This window comes from Dipodomys spectabilis, unplaced genomic scaffold, assembly GCF_019054845.1.
Source record: "Dipodomys spectabilis isolate Male_0828 unplaced genomic scaffold, ASM1905484v1 ptg000074l, whole genome shotgun sequence".
Classification (NCBI taxonomy): Eukaryota; Metazoa; Chordata; class Mammalia; order Rodentia; family Heteromyidae; genus Dipodomys; species Dipodomys spectabilis.
Genome location: NW_024870751.1, coordinates 564,311 through 575,843, shown reverse-complemented (window position 1 = coordinate 575,843; position 11,533 = coordinate 564,311).

Here is an 11,533-nt window from a genome sequence, read left to right as displayed (position 1 = left end):
ATGTTCTCATCTTTTATATTGCTCCAGTAAACGTCATGTATTTCTAGGACTTTTACTGAAATAAATTTAAACTATGGAACATTAAGACAAGCCCCCCCCCCCCCCTTATCACTTTAAAGTAAATCCTTGGGGACTATTTTATATATAAAAATAAAACAGTGCGATGCACATGTTTATACATGAATTATCTAATAGGTGAGTCAAATAGAAACAAGAACTACCATATCAAATCAAGTCTCAATTTATTTAAAGGCACCAAAATATTAGTGTTCACTGATTTTTAAAAAAAATGACTAGTTACAACAAAGTTTATATTACATTTCAAATTTAAAAAGTGATAATTACCACCAGATTTGCTGTCAATATCCTGTTTCCAGGAATACATTTATTCAGTAGAAAAACAAAAAGTAAGTGTTTGTCACATAGAAAGACAGATGTAGAAACAGACTGTCTTTCCTTAACATGATAAATATTTGCAAATCATGTGATTTATTCGAAGATACTATAGCAATTCATAAGAGAATTTGTGATCAGAAGTGACAGGTAAGCAAAGCAACTGCAAAACTGTATATGTAGATTGAAATTTAACTATAAGATCACAAGATTACAATAAATGAGTCTACAGAAGATGATTTTGTATCTCTAACACACATCCAGTGTTCTACATTTTCCCACAAACTCCTGTTCTCTTACCTCAGTTCCTGATCAATGTTCTTCTACTTTCATGATGTGAATTCTTAATAATATAAAAAGGTGGGTATATTTTGGTTTCTAGATCCAATAAATTTTAGTATTTTGTAATAGTAGTGTGAATTCATGGAGTTTGCCTTGAATGTCAAGTTTGAGGATACTGTATTCAGAATACTGTTAATTGGTCTGAAGCTGCCAGGAACACACAATGAATATATAGACACAGTATATTAAGAGCAAGGGATTTGATTTCAGAGAAACGTGTAGTTCCAAGCAAGGTCTTCAAGAAAAGAAAAACTAATGGAGCAAACATCAATCAACTATCATTACAAAGGAACTGAACTGACCTCTGATGTGTCTGGGTGGCAGCTGTGTGTGTGTGTGTGTGTGTGTGTGTGTGTGTGTGTGTGTGTGTCTGTGTGTGTCTGTGTCTGTGTGTGTAGAGAGAGAAAATTTTAGTGGGGCTTCCATATTTACAGCCCATAGACCATTACTAGTTAAGGAGAAGGTGCTCATATCAGAACTCTGATACCACTCATCACATTTTACTGAGAAAAACACTTGCTTAATCTGTACTTAAAAAGAGAAAAATAAACTAACATCTTAAATGATTGCTTTGAGAATTAATTGGTATATTGAAGGCCAAAAGGAGGAATTGGAGATCAATAACTGTGATTTCAGGAGTCTCCTGCTATGTACTTACAGCTGAATTACTAATATGCTTAATAATATGAAATATATGATAGAGAATTAGATCAGCCAGCAAATACAAAGAACTAGTGATGAGACTGAACTTTTGAGCAGGGTTGTCACATCTTTTAGGAATGTAATTCCTTCATATGAACTTCAAATTTTGTGGATTACCCTGTGTGACTAAAACGTTAGAAAGTACTGTAGAAATGAGATTTCCTGATAACCAAGTAGAAAGAGCTCATGATCCCATCCTCACGTTACATATTTCCATTTCATAAAGAATCTCTTTTAGAATGCTTTTATTTAATATACTTCAGCACCTCACCCTTCCCTTTTGGAGACAGGAAAATAATTTTTGAATATTATCTTACATAAGTTAGTGTATACAGGCATGATTTGTATGCTTATAGAAGTTAGTATTAAGTGTAAATAGGAATCATGTCAAAACTAAAAATATAATTAGGGGCTGGGAAGGTGGCTCAGTGGTAGAGTGCTTGCCTTGCATGCATGAGGCCCTGGGTTCGATTCCTCAACACCACATAAGCAAAAAAGAAAAAAGCCAGAAGTGGTGCTGTGGCTCAAAGGGTAGAGCGCTGGCCTTGAGATGAAGAACTGAGGGACAGTGCCCAGGCCCAGAGTTCAGGCCCCACGATGGGACCCTCCCAAAAAGTATATATATATATATATATACATATATATATACACATATAAATACATATATATACATATAAATATATATACATATGTATATATATTCATATATACACATAACAAGACTAGAAGGCTCAGCATTTTGTTCATGAAAACGTACATTAGATTAGTTGCAGAATTTCTATTTTGAGATAAACTTTATATTAAAGTAAAATTTACTTTACCTAAGGATTGAAACATTTTTTAAAATATATTTAATATATATAATATATTTAATATATATTTAAGATATTGTAAGATATTTTTGCTGCATGTTTAAGAAAATTCTCCCATAGTAATCATTTTTCTCATTACTTTCCTGTTTCCATGTGATTAACCTCCAAATTATAAATCCAGATATATGATTTGATTTAATTGAAACAAAAATATTATTGAGTATAAGGACCTTCTACTCTCTACATTCTTCACACTAAGATCATCAAATATGGTGAGTTTGAAATAATTAGACTCTGTGTGAACTATGTTAATATTATTCAGAATGTGAGTGAAATGTTTAAAAAGTCGTGTTTATTTTAGTTTAATTGCTTTGAAGAGAAAATGAATGATACAATCAAAACCTAAGAAGGATTAGGTTTAAAATTTAGAATTCAGGAAATTTTTTTTTACCACACTGTTTACTGGAGCCTTCACAACAACCTCATTAGATAAGTTATGTTACTGCAAAAATCCCAGTGGTTAGACATTTACGAATAGAAAAACCATGTCATTCTGAATATGTAGGGTTACATAAGAAACATAGAAAATTTAGCTTTTACATACCTGAATATAGTAATACATTTAATTGCAGGGAGATAAAATTGCATTTATTTTGAAAAGTAAACATAAGTATTCATTTGAATAAAAGACAATGTTTAAAACATCACCCATTCAAGAAACAAGATGTACATTTAGCTGTTTTTTATGCCAATCATGTTCTCTAAACTTACTAGAAATACTAGATTAGTAAACCTAAATCATTGATTTGTAGGGAAATAGAAATTTAGTTTATTAAAAGTCATGACTAGTTTTTCTCAATTACTAACTGATTTATATTTTTATAATGGAATTTTATTTGATATATTTTTATTGATTAAGTTAAATAATTGGCAAATAACAATATGAATTATGCATGAACAAAGTTTATCTAACACAAGTATTTTATTCACAAGACATATTGTGGCTCTCTTAAAGAACATTAGATGGCAGTGTGTTATTTACTTATTAATTTTTAGTTATTTTGTTAATGGTTATTAATTGTCAGAAGTGACAGTTTCCTTATGCTCTTTCCAAAATATATTTAAAGTATTTGATTATACTCCCTCTATTTCCTTTTCATTACTCCTTCTTCCAAAGTTTTCTGTTTTTCACATAAAATTACATCTTTAAATATGCACATATAAGCTAATTTGGAAGATTTAAGGTGAACTGCAACTTAATTCAATATGTACAGTGGATTAAAAGGATGAATAAAAACTTGAATATTTTTTTCTTTTCTTCTGAATTGGGCTATTATTTTTATTATGGTTAGGGTTAGGATCCCAGACAAAATTAGAATTAGGGTTACTGACAAAGAAAATTTAGGTTCAACACAAGATGAGCCATTGCAACAATGATACTCACAACACACTATATTGAAAATGAACTTTACACCATGGGGACAGAGGAGTGAAAGAGGTGGGAGAGGGAAGGTATAGTGCGAGAAAAACAAAGAAGAGGGTAACAATGTTCAACAAGAAGTGTACTCATTACTTTACACATATAACTATAATCCCTCTGTAAGCCTCTTTACAATAACTAAAATTTAAAGAAATGTAAAAAAAAAAAAAAACTGACGAAATTGAAAAACACTAAAAACCTTAGGTTCAAAATGCAAGTAAAATTTAGACCTACATGCCTAGCATGAGTTGGGATAAATGTGAAATAGAGGCTTGCTAATAACATTTTGATTCAGTTATCTGTAGGTTTAGGATTCAGCAAGGTGTTTCAGGTAGAGCTGGGGTTAGGATGAGAAAAAGATATGAAGTATTGTGTAAAACTGCAATATATTTTAAGAAGAATGAATGATATCAAAGTTAGAATGAATGAAAACCAACGTCTGTGTTACTTTTAACATTCAGAAATGATTTGGTTTAAATTATGAATTGCTGTTTTAGTTAGGGTTAGCGAAGGATAAGCATTAGGGTAAAATTTAGTTTTCCACTAAGAAGCAGAAGCAATAAAATGTGTGATTGAATAGAATCCAGACAATTTTCCTTACATACCCATTTGGTGTTAATTCAGATTTTGATTAGGATTAGGTTTCTGGTTAAAGGGGGTTGAGGAAAGAGTAAAGAATTTGGTTAAACTGGTGGCTAGCACCTATTATCACAGCTGCTCAGGAATCTGATTTCTGAGGACTGCAGTTCAAAGCCAGCCCTGGCAGGAAAGTCTGTGAGACTCTTATGTGCAATTAACCACCAGAAAACCTGAAAGTGGTGCTGTTGCTCAAGTGATAAAGTGCACAACTTGAGATAAAGAACTCAGGGATCTTGCCCATGCCTAGTGCTCAGGGATCGTGCCCAGGCCCAGAGACCAAACTGCACGCCCAACAAAAAGAACAAAAGGATGGGTTAAATGTTAAGTAAATATGAACTTATTTTAGGTTTTAGGAATTCAGGGAAATCTGGGATAATGGAAGTACAATGTATTTCATAATATCAGGATTTGAAATAAATGGGTATAATGATTCCTCTTATGGAACAAGATAGCTTCAAAGTTAAGAGTGAAAAAATCTATAGGGTTTAGGAAAACCTGCAATTTATTTCAAGAATTACAAGTGGAATTTCAGTTAGGATGACACAAAACAAGCATTTTTCATAAATTTTAGATTTGGGATACCATTAGTGTCAAGGTTATGGTTAGGAGTCTAGCCATGGTTAGGGTTAGAGTGTATGAGAAAAAAAATGAGGGTCAAATTGAAGGTAAATTTCAGATTAAGCCAGTTAAGAATTAAAATGAATGTGAACTAGAGTACTCTATTAATATTGGTATCTACTCACACTTAGGCTTATGGTTATTCTCAATGTTCCAGTTAAGATTAAGTAATGGTTAGAAAATGACTAAGATATTGGGGAAAAAATTGAAACCTATGTTTGCAAGGCTTATTTGAATCAAGTTAGGATGAGTGAAAACTAGTTTACTTGTGTTAATGTTAGTATTGATATATAATTTGGATTAAGATTAGGGTCAGTATTTTGTTCTGATTATGATTAGTGTTATGAGTAGTAAAGGTTTTAGTATAAAATTCAGTTTTCAACCCAGGAGCCGGTGGCTCATGCCTGTAATCCTAGATACTCAGTAGGCTGAGATCTGAGGATCATGGTTCAAAGCCAGCCCGGGCAAGGAAAGTCTGTGACACGCTTATCTCCAATAAACCACTAGAAAACCGGAAGTGACGCTGTGGCTCAAGCAGTGGAGCACTCGCCTTGAGCTGAAGAGCTGAGGGATAACGCCCAAGCCCAGAGTTCAAGCCCTATGACCGCCCAAAAAAAATTCAGTTTTTACTAACAAGTAGAAGCAAAAATGTGAGACTGAATAGTAACTAGATCATTAGCACTATATCTATTTCTCAGTGATCATTCTTGTAATGATTAATGAGAGTTTTCCAGCAAGGATTAGGTTGAGAATTAGCGTTAAGTAATGGACAAGATGGTAAGTAAATCTGAAACTGTTTTAGGGTACAGTGGTTCAGGAACAGGTAGGATCAATGGAAACTATAGTATCTTTCCGGATAAAAGAATTTGAGAACATATAATTGGACATATAATAATATGTCCAATAATATAATGGTTCATGTTAGGGAACAAGATAACTTCAGAGATAGAGTCAGGAAATTTGTGGAAAATAGGACAAATTTAAACTCATTTCCAGAGGACAAACAGGAGTATTCATTAGAATGAATAAAACTAGAGTAGTTTGCTTAAGCATTAGAATTGGACTATCATTAGGGTGAAAGTTAGGTTTCAGTTCCAGCTGGGGTTAGTGTTAGTATTAGGGAAATGGAAAATATAGGGTCAAACTTAAAGTAAATCTTCGAATAACAAGTCAAGTTAGAATTTGGATGAATGCTCACCAAAGGTCTTCAACTCAGGCCTGGGTCCTGTCTTCAGCTTATTCTGTGCAAGGAAGGCACTAAACCACGTAGCGACAGGTCTTCTTCTGGATTTTTAGTACTTAATTTGAGATATATAGCTCATGGATTTTCCTGTCTGGACTTAATATTCTGATTCCCTGCAATCCTTGGGTTAGTGTTACCGTGGGTGCTACCACAAAGTGACAGTTCATTAAACTAGGAGCAATATGGACGTATATGTGCAAGATCCCAAGTAATCAGTTCATTAATTTGGGAGTACCACAGGATCGCATTAGATTGCCTTCAAACCCATTGTTTCTGATGAGTTGATCTGAAGCCCAAAGCATAATCAAAAGCTATTAGCCACACTGTATGAAGTAGCACATATTTATGGTGTAGAATATATACAATGAATTAAATCCTGAATCAAAAGTCTTTGCTGGGTTTTCTACTTAAAAACAAATCAGAAATAGAGTGATATTGAAATGAAGTCCAGACTGGAAGACTGTAGTGAGCAGCAGAGCATCTGCTTAGTGTAAGTCCAACCCCCAGGACCATAAAGAAGTAGAAGAAAGTGAAATTGTAGAAGAAAGAGGAAAGGAAAGGAGGAGAAAGAGGTAAGGGCATAGCAGGAGGGAGAACAGGAGAGGGCATGGAGAAAGTAGAGGGGAGGAGGGAAGAAAAAGGGAAACATCACCCTGGGGAAGAGGAACAGGAGGGGAGACAGGAGGAGGAAGATAAATGCAATATAACCCCAAGAATTGTTGGGAAACATTTTGCATAAGTAATCTGCATGTGCATGGCAGGATTTTTTTTCGCATCAGAGAGAGAGAGAGCTTGCACAGTGACAATATGGGTGATACCTGTTGTTCTGTCATTTTATTCTCTTTCTTCAGTGAGGAGTTCAGAAGAAATCCTGAGTTTGGTGTTTTACAAATACATTTCAAAATTTGTTTTTCATGGGGGCTGGTAAGGTGGCTCAGTGGTAGAGTGCTTGCCTTGCATGCCTGTGGCCCTGGGTTTGATTCCTCAGCACCACATAAACAAAAAGAAAAAAAGCCTGAAGTGGCGTTGTGGCTCAAGTGATAGAGCGCTACCCTTGAGCTGAAGAGCTGAGGGACAGCACCCAGGCCCAGAGTTCAGGCCCCATGACCAGACCCTCCCCCAAAAAATTCATTTCTCATGAATCTAATATGGGAAAGAACTAAATGCAACCTCCCTTAATTAAAAGAAATAATAGAATCTATATTTATTTGTATTACTGTGCATGAAGAAATCCTGGAGATTTCTATTTAACTCAGAGGGCCCCATGCAAAAATATAGGAAAAGAGGAAAGTAAAACTGTTTGTAAAGTATAATAGGTTATCATTGATGAAAAGTTTTAGTGGACCTTTATCCTTTTCTTTTTTGCCAGATGTTCAGTGCTGCAGCAAGGCTGTGCCCTAGAGCCCTTTCCAAGTAACCACGTGAACACCCATTTCTGTATTTCCTGTGGGTGTGGGTGCCTCCTAAGTTTACCCGTTGAAAAGGGGCCCCCTCTCTTGTGGTGCATGTGCAGTGAGGGGATGTTTGTGCATGCTTCCCAGCATTGCCAGATGAGCCCTTCCCACCCTACCCAACTCTCTTCCCAGTCTCAGTTCCTCCATTTCACCCAGGAGCTGGCAGCCATGGGGCTGGATTTGAATCCACTGTTGTCCTATCCTCCTGCAGCTTTGCTGGTTATGGTCTGATGTGTTCCTGGGTGAGAGTGCCATGCCAGGGAGACTCTGTTCTAGGCTCAATGCCTGCCCCCATTGGTGTGGGGTGGGGGGACACCATGTTTGTACACTGCACAGCCCATGGGAGAAGGAAGGCTGGGCATGCAATCCTCAGCCTTGGGACCAGGAAGCCAGCCATGGTTCACCTCATCAGTCTTTAAGGTGGTCTGGAGACTTGGAGCCATGTGCTTGCTCCTCTGCCAGCAGGCTTGTGACAGCTGCCGAAGCTGAGGAACCTGGAGCCCCTTCATCATCCCCACGGACCTCAATTTCCTCGTCCCTGTGGACTCCGGTTCATGGCCATCCCTGCATATACCCATCAGTGACAGAGGCGCCTGGACTTACAGAGCACCAGATGCAGGACCGGGGGCCCAACGCCCTTTGGATTTGCTTTGTAGCCTCCTCCGTCATCCTTCTGGTCCACATAAGCCCAGCTCTGGATGCCATTCTGAGGATATTCTGTTTGGAGGCTATGGGCTCACCTCCTACCTTTTTGGGCTCCAAAGCAGGGCAATGGGTCTGGCCTTGGCAGTGTAGGCCACACAGATGGAAGGCAGGACTTGGGGTCTGCCCTGCCTTCCCTCCTTGCTTTGGCACCTGGGTTGCTTGGTTTGGTCACTGATGGAGCCTTGCTGGCTTAAGCCCACCACAACAAGTTTCACACCTGCTGCAGCAGCAATGTGGTGTCCCGGACCCCCTCAGGGTTACCACATGGACCTCTGATGGGTCTACATGGACTGGGTGTGAGTGTCATCCCAGGACTCCCATTAGGAAGTGCACTCCTCTTCGTGGTACTGAAAGCAAGAGGTGCCACATATAATTTCTACTTCCTAACATTTTCCTTCCCTGAGATAAACAAAACAGGGAGATATGAATAAGTTTTATAAAAACAAAATATGTAACTTATATCACTTCAACTTGTTAAACCATTGTAATATTTTTCATCCAGTAGGAATTCTTTCTGTAATTACTTATTTTAATTTTGAATGTAACTAATATAATATATCTTGTGTGTAATTTACTATTCTAACATAACTTTATTTGCATGATGTACATACTTTTTTTTCAAATCCTGAGATTTTATCATGTGTTTATTGGATAAGAATATTGTTGTATTTTTATTTCAATTTGCCATAATGGCCTTGTAAATACAAAAAATAAAATCCATTCTTGCTATTATCAAGTTCAATGATTTTGGAGACTAGAGACTCAAGGATATACCATTATATATCATAAAGTAATGTGTATCACTTTGTTTAAAACTGCTCCATAAGATAATTAGTAATTTAGGTGGCAGCCATTTCATCTTGCATACTGGCCCCTCTGGTGAAGTAGGATCCTTGTGGCAGCTTGCTTAATTCGGGCCCTTGTGGGCACCTTGCCTGGAACTGTGGGAGAAAGATCAGGGTGTACCTGCTGTTGGGCTAGGGCAGCTACCCAGCAGCTGCTGCATGAATGGCACACAGTGCCACTGACTCACATGTAGCACCAACCTGCCCCGTGGGCCTGGGCCCTGAGGATCAGCCCTTGGGAGCACACACACACACTGTTGGGTGGGGGCTGCCCACCTAGGAAGAATGCAGACCAAACAGAAGCCACTCTGCAGATCGCGTTGTACAGTGTTTATTCTCCGTGGTGCGGGGGAAAATTCTGCTCCACTGTGGGGAGAAAACAAGAAAGAGAGGCCCAGGCAGGGTGAAGCCAACTTTTGTACTCAAGCTGGAAAGGAAAATTTCCTCCATGCATTCTCCAGCAGGTTCAGGAAGCTCTTCCATGCTCCTTGTCAATGGCATAGCAGCCAAGGACACTCAGGTCTAGTACTCCTGGTTGTTTTTTTGGGTTTGTATGTTAATTTATACAGAGAGCCCCTCCCTCAGACAACAGAGATATTCTGGGTTTTGTAAAACATTCTGCATCTGAGCATTCCCACTGTTTGGTTTTTGTATTATTTCTTCTAAATACATTGTGAAATTTCTGTTTTAGGTGTTGAGGTATGAGAGAAGGAGTCAGATTATGAACATAGTTTCCTATAAGCTTTTCATTTAAAAATAAAAACATATTCTCTCTAAAAATGCCTATCACGAAATAAATTTGAGAGGGGGGGGGAAAAGGCTGTTTTCTCATGAGATCAAAATGTGCTAGTTTTATATGCATGTTTTATGCGTTCAAAATACAATTAAGTAACTGACTAGGAACAATTGTCCAGACCTAAGAGTTAAGTGTCTTGGGAGCTGGAAGCAGGATTTTTGTGAGCTTTATCCAAAAGGAGGAATGAAAGTTAAAATCCATAGATTGTGAATCAAAGTGGTAATACAAAATGAGAATCACAATAAACTTCTTTGCTATTCAAGGTCTTTTATTGCTCGGTATGAATTTTTGGATTGCTTCTTCTATTTCATTGAAGAGTGACATTAGGATATTGGTAGATATCACATTGAATTTGGATATAGCCTTTGGCAGTATTGCTATGTTCATGATGCTAATCCCCCTAATCCATGAGCATGGGAGGTTTCCCAATACCTAAATTCTGTTTTAATTTTCTTTTTCAAGTTTTTAAAGTTCCCATCATAGAGGTCCTTCACCTCTTAAGATAACGCCTAGGTATTTTATTTTTTATGCGGCTATTAAAAAGGGGTTGCTTTTATAATTTTAGCTGCACTCTTATTGTTATTGGAATACAGGAAAGCCATTGATTTCTGAGGATTAATTTTATACTCTGCTAGTTTGCCAAAGTTTCTGATCAGCTCAAATGACTTGGGACTGGAGTCCATGGGGTTCATTAAATACAAGATCATATCATCTGCAAAGAGGGAGAGTTTTACTTCATCTTTCCCTATTTGGATCCCCTTTAAGTTTGCATCTTGTCTTATTGCCCCAGGTAGCGTTCTAATACTAAGTTGAAGAGCAGTGGAGAGAAAAGGCATCCTTATGTCATTCCTGAATTTATAAGAAATAAGTATAATGCTGGCTGTAGGTTTGTCATCCTTAACAGAAAGAACAGCAGTAGAGCAATATCAGTTACAAATTTCAAACTCTACCAAAAAAGCCATAGTAATAATATCAGCTTGATACTCTCACAAGAACAGACCCGAGGACCAATGGAATAGGACTGAAGACTCAGAAATCAACCCACTGACCTATAGCCACTTAATCTTTGACAAGGGAGCCAAAAAATAGAATGGAAGAAAGACAACCCTTTCAGTTAATGGTGTGGGTGTGGGCAAAATTGGTTAAACACCTGTAGAAAGCTACATCCATAGATAGATAGATAGATAGATAGATAGATACATAGATACATAGATACATAGATACATAGATACATAGATACGTAGATAGATACATACATAGACACATAGATAGATAGATAGATAGATAGATAGATAGATAGATAGATAGATAGATAGATAGATAGATAGATAGATAGATAGATAGATATAGACAGATAGATATATATCTATATATATATATAGATATATAGATATATATATCACCCTGCACCAGAATCAACTCCAAATGGATCAAAGACCTCAAAATAAAAGCAGACACCATGAAAACATTACATGAAGGAATAGGAGAAACTCTAGGGCTTTTT